Below are 10,193 nucleotides of genomic sequence, written 5' to 3'. Positions count from 1 at the left end.
AAGAACTTCATCTGCTGGCAAGACCTGTCCCAGCACCAGTGTGTGCAGCACCGCGATACCAAGTGTGGGAAGAGATTCAAGCAGGTCTCCACCCTGGCCACGCACTGGTGCATGCATGCAAGGGAGAAGCCACTTGAGTGCTCAGAGTGTGGGAAAAGCTTCACCCGATCCTCCTACCTGGCCCGGCACCAGCTCATCCACACAGGAGAGAAGCCACATCAGTGCTTAGAGTGTGGCAAAAGCTTCAACCTGTCCTCTAACCTGGCCCAGCACCAGCGTATCCACACAGGGGAGAAGCCACATCAGTGCTCTGAGTGTGGGAAATGCTTCACCCAATCCTCCAGCCTGACCAAACACTGGCTTATCCACATCGGGGAGAAACCACATCAGTGCTTGGAGTGTGGGAAAAGGTTCAGACAATCCTCTAACCTGGCCCAGCACCACCGTATCCACACAGGGGACAAGCCACATAAGTGTTCAGAGTGTGGGAAGAGCTTCTCTTATTCCTCCAGCCTGGCTGAGCACCAGCGTATCCACACAGGGGAGGAGGCATATCAGTGCTTAGTATGTGGGAAGAGCTTCACCCGATCCTATCACCTGGCCCGGCACCAGCTCATCCACACGGGGGATAAGCCCCATCAGTGCTCGGAGTGTGGGAAAAGCTTTAACCGATCCTCTAACCTGGCCCAGCACCAGCTCGTCCACACCGGGGAGAAGCCACATCAGTGCTCAGAGTGTGGGAAAAGCTTCACCCTATCCTCCAGCTTGAGCAAACACCGGCTCATCCACACCGGGGAGAAGCCACATCAGTGCTCGGAGTGTGGGAAGTGCTTCAGTCGATCCTCTCACCTCACCCGGCACCAACCCCCCCCCCCGCCACCACCCCCCCCGCGCGGGGAAAAAGCCATATCAATGCTTGGTGTGTGGGAAGAGGTTCAACCGAGCCTCCAACCTGGCCCAGCATCAGCTCATCCACACCGGGGAGAAGCCACATCAGTGCTCAGTGTGTGGGAAGACGTTCAACCGATCCTCCCACCTGGCCCAGCACCAGCTCATCCACACAAGGTAGAAGTCACAGCAGTGCTCCGAGCGTGGGAAGTGCTTCCTTGACTCCTCCAAACTGGCCCTGCACCAGTGCATCCATATCCCATTTTTCTGCCAGCTATACAGGAAGGACTTGGGGATGTATTACCTGCTCAGCACCCACCAGTGTCTGCGTCCAGGGAAGCGGCCTCATGTAGGTGTTATACACCAACAGTTCACCCTTCATTCAGCCCTTCTAGGGCACTGCAGCATCTGAAGGACACAGAGGCTGGCTTCCCAGGTTCGATGCGGGTGACGGGTTACAAGGAAACACTTCAGGCAAAGGCCAGCCCAGATGCTGGTGGAACCTGTGGGAAGATCTTTGCATCAGTCATGGAGCCTGTGCCATCCCCATCATTCTCCAAAAGCAGCCAGTGCTCCCAGGGGGAGAAATGCATGCACGATAGGTGCCCTCCCCAAGACAGCTGGCTCCAAATGACACCCAGGGACTGTCTTTGGCTGACTCCCAATGTTGACTTCCCTCCTGGTCCCAGGGTCCTTGTATGTGCAGCTCTAGAGTTGCAGGAAGGAGGAATTGCTAGGGAAGCATTCCCTGCCTTCCCCCCTGACCTTGCCTTTCCTCCCCAGGACATCACCCTGTTTCCAGGCCTGCACATGCCCATTGGGGTCTGTAAGAAACTGCTACAGCCACCTCATGAGCCCAGTTTTGGCAGGTTTTGCTTCCCAGCTCCTCATCAGATCTCTGCACCAGCAGGTGCCAGCTGCCCCCCTGTCCTCCTCCCCTTCATGCCATTCTCTATAACAGGTTCCTTGGTAATCAAGGCCCACAGCTTAACACGATACACCTGTGGTTGATCTCTATGTCCTCTGCAGAGCTGTGAAATGGGAACAGACCGGGGCCCAGAACCCTTTCCATGGAAGATCTCTCTGTGATTCCTCACCCCCGTCCCTTTCCAGAAGATTCACCACGATCCAGGGGGTTTTGCTAAGTCTCAGGAGCAGGAGTTGGTCATATTTGAGGCATCAGCCCCAAATCCTGCTGTGCAGCCAAGAACCCTGACCTTTTGAATGAATCTCTGACTAGGGGGAAGTAGATCTCTTTTCTGGGATAAATGCAATAGTTGTGATAAAGGAAGTGCATCCTGTGACAGGTCCTGCCTCTTATTGAAGGGTGGGGAAAGTATGAAGGCATCCTGTGGGTGAAGCGCAGCATGTTGTAATCTCCCATTGGCAACAGTGAGGCTCCCCCCTGTGCCTAAGCCATTTGGCTCCATGAGTGTCCTATAGAGGCTACTCCAAGAGGTTAAGAGCCCATCCTGCAGAAAATGAGGGTCCTGAGCAGGCTTGCATAGGAGCGCAGGTGGGTCCCAAAGTCCACTAAGGCCCCCCACTATCTGAAATGGGTCAGGCCCCATGCGTGAATGCAGCCAGCCTCATTTACTGCAAAGAGAAAGGCCAAATGTCTGCTTCTCTCCCACAGCTGCTCCAGCAAGTGAATGGGAACATGGGAGAGTCCCACTGAGACCCTGCTGAGAGGTCAGGCCTCCACTTACCCCCGTGGCCACAGCCAGGTTATGCTCCATTTCTTATTTGATGATGAAGTTTGCACCAGGAGGGATGAAGCCAGTACATCTTCCCTTTTGATTTCTCTCCCCTTGGCTCAGATTGCAGAGACCCAAAGGGCTGCTGAGCAAGGTGAAGTTGGAGGTGGTGATTTAGAGCCCACATCTGGCAGCCTGTGTCAGGTTTCAGACAGTGTTTCTGCCTCCTTCTTTTCCCTCTATTACAGCATTTAGGAAAATAAACTTGTGACTTTTGAATGAGCCTCAGGTTTTTGGCAGGAGGGTTGGCTTGTCTTGCTGTTCGAGGTGGCCACAGAAAGAAGGGAGGCGATGGGACTTTGTTCAACAAATTCTGAATGTGCCTGTTTCTTGTTGAATTCCTAAGAAACTGGCACAAGAAGCAAGGGGGAGTTCCCACTTGTGGCTTGCAAGTCAGTAGGTGAAAGGGAAGGAACAGGTAAAAGGTAAGGAAACAGCAGCTTTGTGGTAACACACTCTGCACCTTGATTCCCTGCCACCCCCAACGCCTCCAGACGTGTTCCCCAAACAAACTTTTAGTCCCAGATTGCATTCACACTACACTAGAATATTTGCATGTGGCCAAAACACTCAACTAAAGGAAGCTTTGCTGGGGTTGGCCCTTTCCTTGGCCCACTGTGGTTTTCAGAAATGTAGAAATGGGAAGGCAGATGCTCTTTCCCAGAAAGTGGAATATGTTGCTAATCTGGCACAGGGAACATTGGAGCCTAGACCCCTTTGAAGCCACGTGACATCCTCGCACCCCCTTGCCAGTGCCTCCACTGCCTTCACTTGACCACTGCCTCAGGTCCAGGATGGTGTTATCTTTGCTCAGGGTAAGATTTCCATGCCCCCAGGTCCAGACAGACCCATGGTACTATGTTTATGCCATGAGTTCCTGTTAACTAGGCACTCTGGAAGGGAGAAAAACCTGTCAACTAATCGCCCAGTATTTGGGTGGTCATGCTGGGGCAAGATCATGCCAGTGTTCATCTGCTCTTGTAACATTTGCACCCACATAGTGAAGCCCAGTCAAAACCCCTATGTTCTCTTCCAGCCCTTATTCACTTCCTCTCAGTCATGGTCCACTATTTGGAAGGAGCATGATATTTTTAGATCTTCTCTAAATGGTTGGGTTCCCTATGATCTGGGTGGTGACAGATTTACTATGAAGATGCATTGTAGCCCATGTGTAAGTCTTTCCTCAGCCAAGGACACTGCCCATCTGTGGTTGGACCACATAGTTCACATCCACAGCCTTTGAAGCAGCATAACTTTCAACTCTGCATCCCAGTTTATCTCCTGGTTTGGGCACAAGATCCTGGAACTTTTGGGTTTGGGACCGAGCTTTCATCACCACATCATCCACACGTGAACAGCCAAACCAAGAGACCCAGGCAGGTGTATGCGTTGTTGGAACATTGATCAATATATATACTGCTAACCCCAAAGCATTGGGTGATGTAGGCCTGAGTACCAAGTGTCCCATGCATGAGCTCCTTATAGAAACAGAACGTGATAAGTCGGTCAGATGAGCACTCCTGTTAGGAGCTGGAAGGGGGAGACGACTGGACAAGGTGGAGGTTAGTCCAGTCTTGGGTTGAAACAGAACAGCTAGGTCAAGATGCAAATCCCATAGCACAGGATAGGTCAAGATATTCAAGATATATGTGGAATGTAATAAGTAATTTGTTTGCATGACTAAAAAATGAAAATTAGAAAGCATTGGCCAACAGGAGCCTACATGGTGTTGTACTGATACCTTGCCACAGGCAATAATATCTTGTCTGTGAAGTCACATCTGTGTTTGGGCCATGGCTTGTAGACAATACACTTGCCTAAACCTTTGCTAGCTGGAACTCCAATGGTGCTTTGGCTTTCCTGATTTCATCCCTGCATGCCTGAGCAATACTCTTATACTACTCTCTAGTCATCTGTCCAGGCTCCCACTGCTGATAAACTCCCTCTTTTGTGTTTAAGCTCACTGAAAAGCTCTCTGCTAATCCACGCTGGTCCCCTGCCATACTTGTTAATCTTCCTGCCTCTCGGGATGGTTCGTTCCTGCACTCTCAGTAAGGTTTCTTTAAATTACAGTCAGCTCTCCTGGACTCCGTTCCCCCTCAGACTGGCTTCCCAGAGCATCCTGCCCATTACTTCCCTGAGCAAGTCCAAGTCTGGTTTTCTAAAGTCCAGGGTCCATACTCTGCTGATCTTCTTTCTTCCTTTGGTCAGGATCCCGAACTCAATCATCTGGTGGTCAGTGCTGCCCAACTTGCCATCCACTTCTACATCCCCCACCAATTCTTCCCAGTTCGTAAACCATAGGTTTCATAGTTTCATAGTTTCATAGTTTCATAGTTTCAGGGTCGGAAGGGACCTAATAGATCTTCTAGCCCGCCCCCCCGCCAGGGCGGGAGAACAACAAAAAAACCCTGTACCTCCTCTCCATCAACTTGTGCCCATTACTCCTTGTTATGCAGCGGGGGCTAGGGGAAACAGCGTCTCCCCCCAACCCTTCTGGTTCCCCCTAGTGAGTTTATAGATGGTCACCAGGTCCCCCCTCAGCCTTCTCTTGTGGAGGCTGAATAGGTTCAGGTCCCGCAGTCTCTCACTGTAGGGTCTGCCCTGTTGTCCCCGGATCATGCGGGTGGCCCTCCTCTGGACCCTCTCCATGTTGTCCACATCCCTCCTGAAATGGGGCGCACAGAACTGGACACAATACTCCAGCTGCGGCCTGACCAGCGTCGCATAGAGGGGGAGGATCACCTCCCTGGCTCTACTCGAGATGCACCTGTGGATGCACGACAAGGTCCGGTTAGCCCTGCCAACCATGACCTCGCATTGTCGGCCCATGTTCATGTGGGCCGACAATGAAGAGAAGGTCAAGAAGAGCATGGCCCCTAAGTGCTCTCCTGAACACTTGCACTCGGAAGTTGTCTCCTACACCGTCCAACAACTTCCTAGATTGCCTGTGCATTGCTGTATCGCCCTCTCAGCAGACGTCAGGTGACTGAGCCCTCCATGAGAACCAGGCCCTGTGGGCTGGACATTTCTGCTAGTTGTCTGAAGAAAGCTTCATCTACCTCATCCTCCAGGTCTGGTGGTCTATAGCAGACACCCAGCATGGCATCAGCCTTGCTGCTTTCCCCTCTAACCTGAACCCAGAGCCTATCAAAAGACCTATCTCCAGTTTCATATTGAAGCTCTGACAACTATACAGCTTTTTTACACACAGCACAACTCCTCCTCCTCTTCTCCCCCGCCTGTCCTTTCTGGACAGCCTGTACCCAGCCATGACACTACTTCAGTCATGTGAGTTATCCCACCAAGCCTCTGTTTTTCTAATCACGGATAGTTCCTTGACTGTGAGTGTGGAGACAGTTCAGCCTTTTGACACCTGACAGGACTGCGGTGGTCCTTTAGGCTGCAGGAGCAGGGGACTTTCCAATAAAGGGAGGCAGTGTCTATTAAGCAGCCCTAGTTTCACAAGGAAAGGGAGTGTGGGGAGACATTTAACCTCCTAGTGCTTGTAAGAAGGTTGTTTACAGGGAAGGAATTAGGGCCGAGGGAGGCTTTGGCCAGAGCTTCAGATGCTTCGGGGTCCGAAGCAGCACATCCGGGTGGAAGCGCTGCCTCATTCAGCTTCCCAAGGCGGTCCGGAGCCACCTTGGAGATCCAGCCGTAGGGGTATAATGGGGAAACAATAAAATATCTTTAACTTTGTTGTTTTTTTGTCCAATTTAGATGAAATTTTCAGGGGTGGTAGACTGCAGAGAGGATGAAACCTGCCACGTTCCAAGAAGTTCGGTGCAGGGGTTTGGGGGGAAGTGCCCCTCAAGCTGCGGACAAGCAAAACTGGTGCCATGGGTGCTGTGGGACTGACTGTCTGGTTTGGAGCGGGAGGGGAGACACTGCTGCAGGCCTGGCTGCTCAGCTGCTGTGTTCCCAGTTACCAGTCACGATTCACTCAGGGACCAGGGACTCGGGGCCCAGCTCAATACACAGGACCTAGCTACTGCAGAATGACTTAACGAGCAGCCATTAGCACCTACAAAACCAGGCTAAGGAGAGGACATAATAAATATAGACAATCAACTGCCCCAGGACAGAGACAGTCCTGGCACCAGTTTTGCTTGTCCGCAGCTTGGGGTGCAGGGCCCCAGGACCCCCTGCACCGATCTCCTCCACCACTGGCAGGCGTCACAGCAGGGGCCACCACCCCTGCAGCTCTCACCCCGCCGTGCCTTAGCACACGCAGTGTCACCCATGGCACCAGTTTTGCTTGTCCGCAGCTTGGGGTGCAGTTCCCCACAAACCCCTGCACCGATCTTCTTGAAACTCGGCAGGTGTTATAGTCTGGTTTTCTAATAAAATGCCTTTTACTAAAAAAAAAAAGAAAAAAAAGTCATGCTCTCAGCAGGGGCTACGGTTCCTGCAAGTTTCATCCAAATCGGACAAAAAACAACAAAGTTATAGATATTTCATTGATTCCCCATTATACCCTATGGCCAGATCTCCGAGGTGGCTCTGAAGTTTCCGAGCCTCTTCGACCGGATCGAGGTGGAAATCTGGTCCAGATCTCCGGATCGGGTCACGGCCATCCGAAGCGGCTGGATCTGAAGCTGGATTGGATCACTGCCGACTCGCACAGGCCTAGAAGGAATCACCCCGCTGCCGTCTGGACAGAGGTTTCTGCTTGGAACAAACACCGGGACCATGCACGCTGCTGCAGAGATGCACTGCCGTCTGGTGACCACGCACAGCACCAGCAGCGTTGCCATTGATTTTTATTAGAGTGAACTGAGTTCCTGGTGGAACCGGGGTTTAGAGACTATGATCTGGGAATGGACATACACTGATAGGGCTGTTGTATGTGGGGTCACTTGCTGGCTGGACTATTCACTAATGTTGGCTTTATAGATCATATTTTGGTTATGGGTTGTAATGGACGTTGTTGAACCTATGTAATGTATGTGTATATATGTGAATTATATTGGTTATTAATATTTTCTCTTCTTTCCTGTAGATAGCTATAGCTAAAATAAAGAACCCTATTCGTTACTGAGGCTGGAGTGGACTCTTGGGAAGGTGAGAGTGAGGAGCACACCATTCTCTTTGGCGGGACACCTCAGCCCGCTGAGCTGCCTGAGGGAGAGCCCAAAGCTATTGGCACCCTGAGGATCTTGAATCTGGCATAGCGCCTGGCCGTGATGCTGGGGGAGGGTTACATATATTTTTCATAGATTATAGAGCCAGAAGGGACCCAATGGATCATTGTGTCCGACCCCCTGCCCCTGGACACGATGATCCACCGAGGCCAGACAACCCCAGCCAGGTGGTTGTCAAGCCTCCCCTTGAAGACGACCTCCAAGCTAGGTGAAGGCACCACCTCTCTTGGCAGCCCGTTCCAGACTCTGGCCACCCTTACTGTAAAAAATTTCTTCCTAATATCTAACCTAAATCTACTCTCCACTAGCTTGCACCCATTATTCCTAGCTACTCCCTGGGGCACTCTGGAAAACAGCACATCCCCAACTCCCTGCTGTCCTCCCGATAAATTTGTAGGCGGTCACAAGGTCACCCCTCAGCCGTCTTTTGTAAAAGCTGAAGAGATCCAGATCTCTCAACCTCCCCTTGTAGGGTCTTTCATGGAGGCCACTAATCATGCGAGTGGCCTCCTCTGAACCCTCTCCAGATCCTCCACGTCCCTGTTGAAGCTGGACATGGTACTCCAACCACAGCCTGACCGATGCCACGTAGAGGGGGAGCATCACCTCCCTTGATCTGTTGGTCATGCATCGGCTAATGCACGACAAGGTGCGATTGGCCTTGTCGATGGCCTCGTTACACTGCCGGCTCACGTTCATCTTGGAGTCAACTTTGCCTCATAATTTGGTATCATCCGTGAACTTGGAGAGGGTGCTCTCCACATCCTTGTCCAAATTGCTGATGAAGATATTAAATAATACCAGTCCGAGGACTGAACGAACCCTGCGGGACCCCACTGCCCACCTCCTTCCAGGCCGAGAACGACCCGTCCACCCCCACTCTCTGGGCATGGTCCCTGAGCCAGTTGTCACCCCCTGACTGTGAACGCATCCACTCCACAGCCCGTTAGCTTCCCTATGAGAATAGGATGTGAAACTGTGTCGAAAGCCTTCCTAAAATCCAGGTAGATGACATCGGCCTTTCCTCCTGTGTCAAGGCAGTGCGTGACCTGGTCGTAAAAGGCTATAAGGTTTGTCAGGCGGGATCTACCTGTGACAAACCCGAGCTGGTTTCCTTTCAGCATCGTTTCCCCTGCCGGGCCTGCACAAATGCGCTCTGATTTTTTCCAGTGTTTTCCCAGGGATAGAGGTAAGACGGACTGGCCTAAAGTTACCCGGCTCCTCCCTTCTCCCTTTCTTAAAAATGGGCACCACATTGGCCTTTTTCCAGTCCTCAGGGACCTGGCCGGAGCACCACGAGTGCTCGAACAGCTGTGCCAGCGGCTCAGCAGTGACACAGGCCAATTCCTTCAGCACCCGTGGATGGACGTACTCCGGGCCTGCTGACTTGTACCCATCCAGCTCCTCCAGGAGCTCCTCCACTAAGTCAGCACTAACCTTTGGCGGTCTGGTGCCTTTTGGGCATCTGTCTATGTCCAAGGTGGGGGGATTGTCTTGGTCAGTATTGAGGAATACTGAAGCAAAGACCTCATTGAAGAGCTCTGCCTTTTTGTCTGCATCAACCACCAACTGTCCTGACTTGTCCTGCAGGGCCCTGTGCTGCTCTGCACCTCCTTTTTGCTCACTATGTATCTGTAGAAGGAATTTTATCCACCTATATATAGATAGATGGATACATAGATATACATACTCTACCTCCAATACTGCCAAGTTGCCAAGTGAACCACACAGGCAACTTAAAGCGCACTAAAAACCTGTTACACAGTTTGCACCCTCGCAACCGCACACCCATCTCCACACCTGCCCCCACCACTGCCCTCCTCAGAGGGTCGGCTCCCGACAGCCGATGCCAGAGCCCTCTCCCCCAGACGAGCTCTGCCATGTCTTTGCCGCTGGCCTCTTCTGTCTTCCTGTAGCCCCAGCACGTCTCGCCCAGTCCCATTGCGTTGTAATCCAGTCCCGCACTGTGGGGCGCAGCGTGCGTCTGTTCCTGGGTTTCCACAGCGCAGACCTGAAGCACGAGATGAGCTGCTCGAAGCCGCTGCCAGGGCGTCTGGGCAGGGCCCGGAGAGCATCGCTTCCCTGGTCGGCTCTCGGAGCCGTGTCGGCACCACGAGGCGCGCAGGGGCCGGGCCGGGCCGTCCCCCACCCCCGGCTAGGGCAGTCCCAGAGGAGGGGTGGGTCCCGGGCAGGTCGATGGCCCTGTCTGCCCCGCGCTGTTTCTCCATGCCCGCGCAGGGCCCCGGCACAGTTGCTCCTACCCGCCGGGCACCGGGTAACAAGTGTAGAGGCGCTGCGGTGCCGCTCGCCCTTCGCACCCGCACAGCAGCGCTGAACGCCAGGGAGCCCAGCGCCGGCACAGCCCCGCCCCGCCCCGCCCCCCCGGCCCCGGCCCCACGGG

General features: G+C 53.0%; 1 pseudogene; it reads left to right on the top strand.

The window, feature by feature from the left end:
• Positions 1 to 2,849, top strand: part of LOC106723338 — a 9,648-nt pseudogene extending 6,799 nt beyond the window's left edge.
• Positions 2,850 to 10,193: the final 7,344 nt, after the last annotated feature.

The sequence above is a fragment of the Alligator sinensis genome, unplaced genomic scaffold (genome assembly GCF_000455745.1).
Source record: "Alligator sinensis unplaced genomic scaffold, ASM45574v1 scaffold1486_1, whole genome shotgun sequence".
Classification (NCBI taxonomy): domain Eukaryota; kingdom Metazoa; phylum Chordata; order Crocodylia; family Alligatoridae; genus Alligator; species Alligator sinensis.
This window is presented reverse-complemented; position numbering and strand designations above follow the sequence as displayed.